We start from the raw sequence: 9,227 nt of genomic DNA, 5'->3' as shown, positions 1-9,227 counted from the left end.
GAAAAAGCATTTGATAAAATACAGCACCCCTTCATGCTCAAAACACTAGAAAACTAGGGATAGTGGGAACATCCTTAACATTGTAAAGGCCATCTATGCTAAGCCCATGGCTAATATCATTCTAAATGGTGAAAAACTGAAAGCATTCCCCCTAAAAACTGGAACAAGGCAGGGATGCCCTCTTTCACCACTTCTTTTCAATATCATCCTTGAAACTCTAGCCAGAGCAGTTAGACCAAAGAAATTAAAGGGATATGAATAGGAAAAGAAGAACTCAAACTATCCCTATTTGCTGATGATATGATTATATACTTAGAGGAACCAGGGAATTACACCAGAAAACTTTTAGATCTCATAAGTGAATTCAGTAAAGTAGCGGGATATAAGATCAATGCACATAAATCTAAGGCATTTTTATACATAAGTGATGAATCTTCAGAAAGAGAAATTAGGAAAACTACCCCATTCACAATAGCCTCGAAAAAAATAAAATACTTGGGAATCAATCTCACAAAAGAGGTGAAAGACCTCTACAATGAGAACTACAGAACACTAAAGAAAGAAATTAAAGAAAACCTTAGAAGATGGAAAGATCTCCCATGTTCTTGGATAGGAAGAATTAATATTGTCAAAATGGCTATACTACCAAAAGTGCTATACAGATTCAATGCAATTCCAATTAAAATCCCAATGATGTACCTTACAGAAATAGAGCAAGCAATTATGAAATTCATCTGGAAGAATAAAAAACCCAGAATAGCTAAAGCAATCCTTGGCAGAAAGAGTGAAGCAGGGGGTATCACAATACCAGATCTTCAACTCTACTACAAAGCAATAGTAACAAAAATGGCATGGTATTGGTACCAAAATAGAAAGGTGGATCAGAATAGAGTACACGGACACAAACCCAAATAAATACAATTTTCTCATACTAGACAAAGGGGCCAAAAATATGCAATGGAGAAAAGATAGCCTCTTCAACAAATGGTGCTGGGAGAATTGGAAATCCATATGCAACAGAATGAAACTAAACCCATATCTCTCACCATGCACGAAACTAAACTCAAAATGGATTAAGGACCTCGGAATCAGACCAGAGACCTTGCATCTTATAGAAGAAAAAGTAGTTCCAGAGCTTCAACATGTCAGCTTAGGACCAGAGTTCCTCAACAGGACTCCCATAGCACAAGAAATAAAAGCAAGAATCAATAACTGGGATAGATTCAAACTAAAAAGCTTTCTCTCAGCAAAGGAAACTATCAGCAATGCGAAGAAAGAGCCCACAGAGTGGGAGAAAATCTTTGCCAATCATACTTCAGATAGAGCACTAATCTCCAGAATCTATAAAGAACTCAAAAACCTCTACACCAAGAATGCAAATAACCCAATTGACAAATGGGCTAAGGAAATGAATAGACACTTCACAGAAGAAGATCTACAAGCAATCAACAAACATATGGAAAAATGTTCAACATCTCTAGTAATGAGAGAAATGCAAATCAAAACCACCCTAAGATTCCATCTCACCCCAATTAGAATGGTGATTATCAAGAATACAAGCAACAAAACAATACAAGAGGATGTGGGGAGAAAGGTACACTCATACATTGCTGGTGGAGCTGCCAACTAGTGCAGCCACTCTGGAAAGCAGTGTGGAGACTCCTTAGAAAACTTGGAATGGAACCACCATTTGACCCAGCTATCCCATTCCTTGGCCTATACCCAAAGGACTTAAAATCAGCATATTACAGAGATACAGTCACATCAATGTTCATAGCTGGTCAGTTCACAATAGCCAGATTGTGGAACCAACCTAGATGTCCATCAATTGATGAATGGATAAAGAAACTGTGGTATATATATACAATGGAATATTACTCAGCCATAAAGAATGATAAAATTATGGTATTTGCAGGTAAATGGATGAAATTGGAGAATATCATGCTAAGTGAGATAAGCCAATCTCAAAAAAACAAAGGAAGAATGATCTCGCTGATAAGTGGATGATGACACATAATGGAGGGTTGGAGGGGTTAGTGTTAGGGTTAGAGTTAGGGTTAGGGAGGGGGGCAAGAATGGAGGAAGGAAGGCCTGTATAGAGGGAAAAGAGGGGTGGGAGGGGTGGGGGGGAAGGGAAAAATTAACAGAATGAATCAAACAACATTACCCTATGTAAATTTATGATTACACAAATGGTATGCCTTTATGCCATGTACAAACAGAGAAACAACATGTATCCCATTGCTTTACAACAACAAAAAAAGAATTTACATTAAAAATTAAAAAACAAACAAACAAAAAAAAAACTTTTTCTCAGCAGAGGATACAATCAAGAATGTGAAGAGAGAGCCTTCAGAGTGGGAAAAAATCTTTTCCACATGTATTTCAGATAGAGCACTTATCTCCAAAATTTATAAAGAACTTACAAAACTTTACATGAAAAATACAAAGAACCCAATCAATAAATGGGCCAAGGACCTGGATAGACACTTTACAGAAGAAGACACACAGGCAATGAATAAATATATGAAAAAGTGTTCAACATCTCTAGTAATTAGAGAAATGCAAATTAAAACAACTCTAAGATTTCATCTTACTCCAGGTAGAATGGCTTTTATCAAGAACACAAACAGTAATAGATGTGGGCGTGGATGTGGGGAAAAAGGCACACTTTTACATTGCTGGTGGAGTTGCAAATTTGTGCAGTCACTCTGGAAAGCAGTATGGAGAATCCTAAGAAAACTTGGAATGCACCCACCTTTTGCCCCAGTTATCCCACTCCTCGGTTTATACCCAAAGGAATTAAAGTCAGGAAACTACAGTAACACAGCCACATCAATGTTTATAGCAGCTCAGTTCACAATAGCTAGATTGTGGAACCAAACTAGATGCCCTTCAACAGATGAATGGATAAATAAACTCTGATATATATATGTGTGTATATATATATATATATATATATATATACACACACACACACACACACACACAATGGAATACTATTCAGCCATAAAGAAGAATAGTATTATGGCATTCGCATATAAATGGATGGAATTGGAGAATATCATGCTAAGTGAAATAACCCAAGCCCAAAAATCCAAAGACCAAATGTTTTCCCTAAGTGGAGGATGATATATAATGGGGTTGGGGGTGAGGAATGAGAGAATAATTGGGGACCTTTAGAATATGTAGAAGAAAATGAGAGGGAGGGGGGTATAAAAAATGGTGGAATGAGACAAACATCATTGCCCTATGTACATGTATGATTACACGAATGGTATGAATCTGCATTGTGTACAACCATAGAAACGAGATTATGTACCCCATTTGTGTACAACGAATCAAAATGCAGTCTGTAAAAAATTAAAAGCCAAATAAAAATAATAAAAAAATTTCAAAAAAAAAAAAAAAGAATTCACAGCTGAATTGATGGTGGTGTAGAGAAATTTGGGAGTTAAGAAGGATCGCTGTGAATTGAAGAATTTAGGGACAGAAGAAGAAAAACAGGTTTAATGGATACAGGATCATGTTTGCCTAGATAAGAGTTGTTTCAGTTCTGGACACTCAGCATGGCTTGCCATTTTTAATTCAACTGAAACTGCCAAATTTATAATTGAACATAAAGGTCTGAGCTTCAGAAAAGAGGCCAGAAATACAGATAAGAATTTGAGAAAAGTTAGTAAATAGAGGTAAATGAAAGACAAAGAGATGTATCATGTCCTAATAGGAAGTGAGGTGTGAGAAGAGAAAATGGTGTAAAAGTTCCAGAAACTTCCAGACTCATGACCCACTAGAGGTAGAAGGATATGCAATTGTTATTTAACTATCTCCTATTGATGTACACTCTGGTTGTTTCCATTTTTGCCTATCACACTCATACATAACAGCATTTTTACATACATTATTTTGCAGGTGAATAGATATGCTGTTGGCTAGATTCCCAGGAGTGGGATGACTGAATAAATGCATGAATGCTTTTACAATTTTGTTGGCTGTTGTAAGATAGCTTTCTATATGTACTGTTGTTGACCCTCACCAGTAGTGTGTGCGAAAGTCTGCTTCTTACTAAAGGAGTGCTTTGTCAAATTTTGGAATCTCTCCCAATAACCTAGGCAGCACATGGAATCTCAAAATGGTATATTGAAGTTGTATTATTCATTAATCTTAAATAAGTTGGGTCAATCCTTTTTACATGAATTTTTGTTTGAAAATTCTTTCATGGGAAATATTTGTTTATGATCTTTGCCCATTTTTCTCTTTAAGTTTTGTTATTTTTCTTTTCATTTTAGGAGCTCTTTTCTATTATAGAATTCTTTATTATAATGAGTTGCAATTTTTTTCTCCAAGGTTATTGTTTTATTGTTTTTTTTTCTCTTGTCATGTTTTAGGTATGTTGCTGATTTTTTATTTACTTGTTAATGTAGCTGAACTTGTCATTTTAATTTAATGGCTCCCAGATTTGGAATAATGCCTTAATTATCTCTTGACTCCACATTTACAAAGGAATTCTGAAGTTTTATGTAAGTATTTTTACTTTTTCACATTTAAGTGTTTAATATATTTGGGCCTATTTTGGTGTGTAATGGTATATGGAGATAATGTTAACTCTTATAAATGGCTGTTTAGTTGTTCCCACACCATTCATTACGCACCCATTCCATGTTCATACTATGACTTCCACTAGGCGTTTGGTTCCATTTCTGAACTTTGTCATCATTTCACTTGTGAATTGGTGCTGTTTTGTTTTATTATGGAGGTTTTATCATATATTTTTTCTGGTATGTTTAATCCTGCTCTTATTATACTTCTTTTGAAGAGCTTTCTTCCAGATTACTACCATTTCTCTTTTTGTTCCTGATTCTTACGTACATTAAGGGCTGGTGGTGGGTCAAAGGGTAAAGGTGAAAATTCCATTAGTGGTTTGTAAATATGAATAAAAACAAAGAGGCTGGCAACCCATTAATTCAGAAGGGTTTGCATTGGCAAAGAGAACTCAGGTTTGGCTAGTGATTATCCCTTGGTCCTCTAGTTTACACTCATGGGAAGAGATTATGGAAGTTGGTCAATAAAGGAGTCTTTCCACAACCCCATTTCATTTATGGCCATAGAAGATAAAGAACACTAGTGTAAAGTACCTAGGACTTGAGGGCAATATACAAGGGGAAGGCTTCTAAAGAACAGAATGAAAGACTGCTGAATTATAATCTAAGACTTTATGTAAGATAGCAAACCTTTGCTACTTTTTTCTTGCAGTTTTTTATTCTCAATTATCCAAAATAATTGTATATTTTTCATGATGTGTATTTTATTTTCTGAAAAGTTTTATTTTTAATTGTGGATATTTTATCTCCCAGTTGTGTATATTAGTGACGATATCAGCAGATAAATTCTAGTTTGTTCCATGAAGAAACACAGAGAATGGCCTCAAATGGGGAGGAGTTACCATAATCTTAAAATCCTGTGCATGAAGCTAGACACTGCAGCAGAAGTCCTGATGAGACTTCAGAGTCCTACCCCATGGACAGGGAGTGTGAGTGCTTCATTATGGAAGGAACGCTGCATGCAGAGGTGGGTAGCCAAAGGGGTAAACAGTGGCAGGCAGTTCTAGTTGTCAATCCTATATTCCTTCCCCTTCATCATTATTAATAAAAACCAAAGGTGGAATGCCTTCTCTGATATGTGGAAGCTAATCCACAATAAGGGGTGGGGGGATAAAAAGAAAGAATAGAAGGTCAGTGGAGCAGACAAAGGGAAATTGAAGGGCAGAGAGGGGGATGGGAAAAGGAGAGACAGTGGAATGAATCTGACATAACTTTCCTCCATACATATATGACTACACCACAGGGAATCTCACCATCATGCACATCCATAAGGAATTAATTTTTAAAAAATAACTATGAGTAAATGGCAGTAGAGGGAAGGAAGCAGGGGTCGGAGCAGAGGGGGACTGAATTAGAACAAGGTATATCACATGCTTTTATTATTATGTTAAAAGAGGTTCTAATGTCATGTATAACTGAAAAGAACAACAGCAACAACAAATCTCCTGATGTTACTCAGGGTAGCAACGTGCTGACAGAGTTCAGGTCCATTACCTTAAATATGGCATCTTAGCATTTGAGAAAATATCAGAAGCAGAAATTCTCTCTGGCCTTTTCCTGCCATTCTTCCCCAAGAAAGGCCACAACATACTCTTTGACCTTACTCCAAATTAGGCATGAAGGCCCTCATTTCAGAAGGTGGTCCCCTATATCCAAAAGAAAGGAATGAAAACACAGGGACATGGAGAAGGGTCCGAGCACCGGGCCTTGCCAAGTGTCAGTCCCCAGGTCATTACCATTAGATCAGGCCACATTTTTCTAGTCAGGCTTCTTTATGACTGTCTGCTTTTTATTAAACCTAAAAGCATAAAAAGAGCCAATTTTTCCCAGTTTCTCCGAGTCTTCATTTCGGAAGGCTCCTCTGTCATGTATAACTTATGTTACATACATTCCTATGCTTGTCTCTTATGAATACACCACTTGTTACAAGGGTGTCAGCCAGCCATGAATCTTACAAGGGATAAGGAAAAGTTATTACCTTTCTCCCCTACTGTGTCCAAATAAAAATCGCTGTCTGCTTTAGTACTGAGTTTGGGTGAACAATCATGTATAAGGTAGAGTTGCTTGGATGGCTTCTGGGATGACATTTTAAAATATAGTATAAAAATCCTCAAATATGCAGGAAAATTGAAATAATGGGATATCCTAACTGAAACACTTTGAGTGTAACGAACAACCTTCACGTCTTGATGATGTAAGATTACACATCCCTATTTCCACCACAGTTTGCCGAGGGACTTTTCTCTAGGTAGTTCTTGCTTGGTATTGACTGGACATGCAACCGTCATCTGAACTACTGCTAGTGCCATGGCACTAACAAAGGCAGCAAATTCTGTACTGACGATGTAAAATTCTGCCTGAAAACACACATGTCATTTTGAGTTGTATTTCTTTGGTAAAAGAAAATTGTATGGCCATATCCAACGTAAGTACTTGTAAAGAATAAACTTGGATTATTTAATCCAATTGAATATTCAGATGCTCTGAAGCTAGGCATAAATTCCTCTTGGATTAGAACCTGTTTTTTTAAAATTTATTTATTTATTCGATGCTGGGAATCAAACAGAGGGCCTCACTTATGCTAAGCAAACACTTTATCACCGAACTACATTGACAACCCTGCAGATTTTCTTTTCCAAGTCATCTCTTATGCCTATGGTATAACCATGTGGTATCCCAGTCCCCGAACCTAGGAGACTCTCCTTTTTTTCTTGATGAACCCTGAACTTCCGTATCCGTCAGTCTAGTGCAAGGTCTTTCAAAGCTCTGTTGACAAATCAGCCTGTTGGCTAATGCTTCTGGATGCTTCTCCAAACCTATTAATCATTTCCGAGATTTTCATGTATGTTTTGTCTCTATAATTCTTTTCTGTCCTTTTTATTCTCCAAATTTTCAAGAAAAGTTTTTTTTTTTTTAATGTTAGAATCATTTCTTGTTCACAGTTGTAAGTTTGCTCTGAATTATTTAATCCACCAATTCTGGAACACTAGGAGAATTTATTTAAAAGAACTATACTCAGCAGGCATCCACCTTTTAATTTTTCTCCTGCCCTTTACCACTTCTTCTATCTTATAATTTAGATGTAGCAATAGCATTGAAATAGTTATCCTGTGAGTTTGACAGTAAAAGCCACATACATATTGCTGGCACTTAAAAGAACTTTGTGTCTCTCTTGATATCATGGTGTAGCCCTGTCTATCTTGAACTTACCTACTTCTCAATTTTTTTTAAAAGAACAACCAAAACCCTTTAACTCATTTAATATGAAGGCACACTCCAGAATAGGAGTGTCTTCTCAACTAGTAGAGTCATTTTGCCTCATGATGACACTAGTACCTATAAACAGATAATGTATCTATAATTCACTATTTTTTTCTAACTCTCTAAAGGGACTAGCAATTTTCCTTTACCCACTGTCTAATGCAATATAAGAAAAAAAGACCAATATCAAAATGTGCTCTCCCTTGGGGACAATCAGTGCTGACCTATTTAATAACAACAAATAAACGGTGCTCAAGAACACATCATGGCACTCGGGCGGTGGCGCAGGCAGCCCGAGTCACAGCTACTGCACTGGTGCAGCCACTCTTGCTCCCTCCACACGCACCATGGCTGATCAGCTGACTGAAGAACAGATTGCTGAATTCAAGGAAGCTCTCTACCTATTTGATAAAGGTGGCAATGGCACCATCACAACAAAGGAACTTGGATCTGTCACGCGGTCACTGGGTCAAAACCCAACAAGAGCCTAACCGCAGGATATGATCAACCAAGTAGATGCTGACGGTAACGGCACCATTGACTTCCCCGGATTTTTTACTATATGGCTAGACAAATGAAAGACACAGAGAGTGAAGAGGAAATCCCCAAGGCATCCGAGTCTTTGACAAGAATGGAAATGGTTACAGCAGTGCAGTAGGACTACATCACGTCATGACAAACTTAGGAGAAAAACTAACAGATGAAGAAGTAGATGAAATGATCAGAGAGGCAGATATTGATGGAGACAGACAAGTCAACTATGAAGAGTTCGAACAGATGATGACTGCAAAATGAAGACCGACTTTCAACTACTTTATCCCCCGACTAGAAGAATCAAACTGCATCTTTTACTTACTTCTTGCAAAAAAATAAAGAAAAAAAAAGAAAAAAAAAAAAAAAAAAGAAGAGAGAGAGAGAGAGAGAGAGAGAGAGAGAAAAGGAAAGGAAAAAGTTCACTTATTCATTCTGTTTCTATATAGCAAAAACTGAAAGTCAAAAGTACCTTCTGTACACAAACACAAAATCTGCATGTATTGGTTGGTGGTCCTGTGCCCTAAAGATCAAGCTCCACACCAGTTTTACAATATAAATACTTTACTACCTTAATGATAAGGAAGCACGTAGTGGACTCTTTAAAGTTCCATTTGCTAATGATTAATACACTGTTTGGGCTGGCCAGTTTTTCATGCATGCAGCTTGATGATTGAGCACAGTCAGGCATTTGTATTAAAATCAAAAAATGAAAAAAACAAATTCAAGACCTATCAGATGGGTACTAATTCAATTTGTTAGCATAAATTGTCAAGGCAGTTTACTGAAAACACACTTAAAATTGGTTTACCTCGGATCCAAGATGGCAGACTA

At 36.9% G+C, this 9,227-nt stretch overlaps 1 pseudogene; it reads left to right on the top strand.

The window, feature by feature from the left end:
- Positions 1–8,209: 8,209 nt before the first annotated feature.
- Positions 8,210–8,657, top strand: LOC124983682 (calmodulin-1-like; annotated as a pseudogene).
- The last annotated feature ends 570 nt before the right edge of the window (positions 8,658–9,227 follow it).

Source organism: Sciurus carolinensis, chromosome 4, assembly GCF_902686445.1.
Source record: "Sciurus carolinensis chromosome 4, mSciCar1.2, whole genome shotgun sequence".
In the NCBI taxonomy this organism is placed as follows: Eukaryota; Metazoa; Chordata; class Mammalia; order Rodentia; family Sciuridae; genus Sciurus; species Sciurus carolinensis.
Note: the sequence above shows the minus strand (reverse complement) of the source record. Positions and strands in the feature narration are given on the sequence as shown.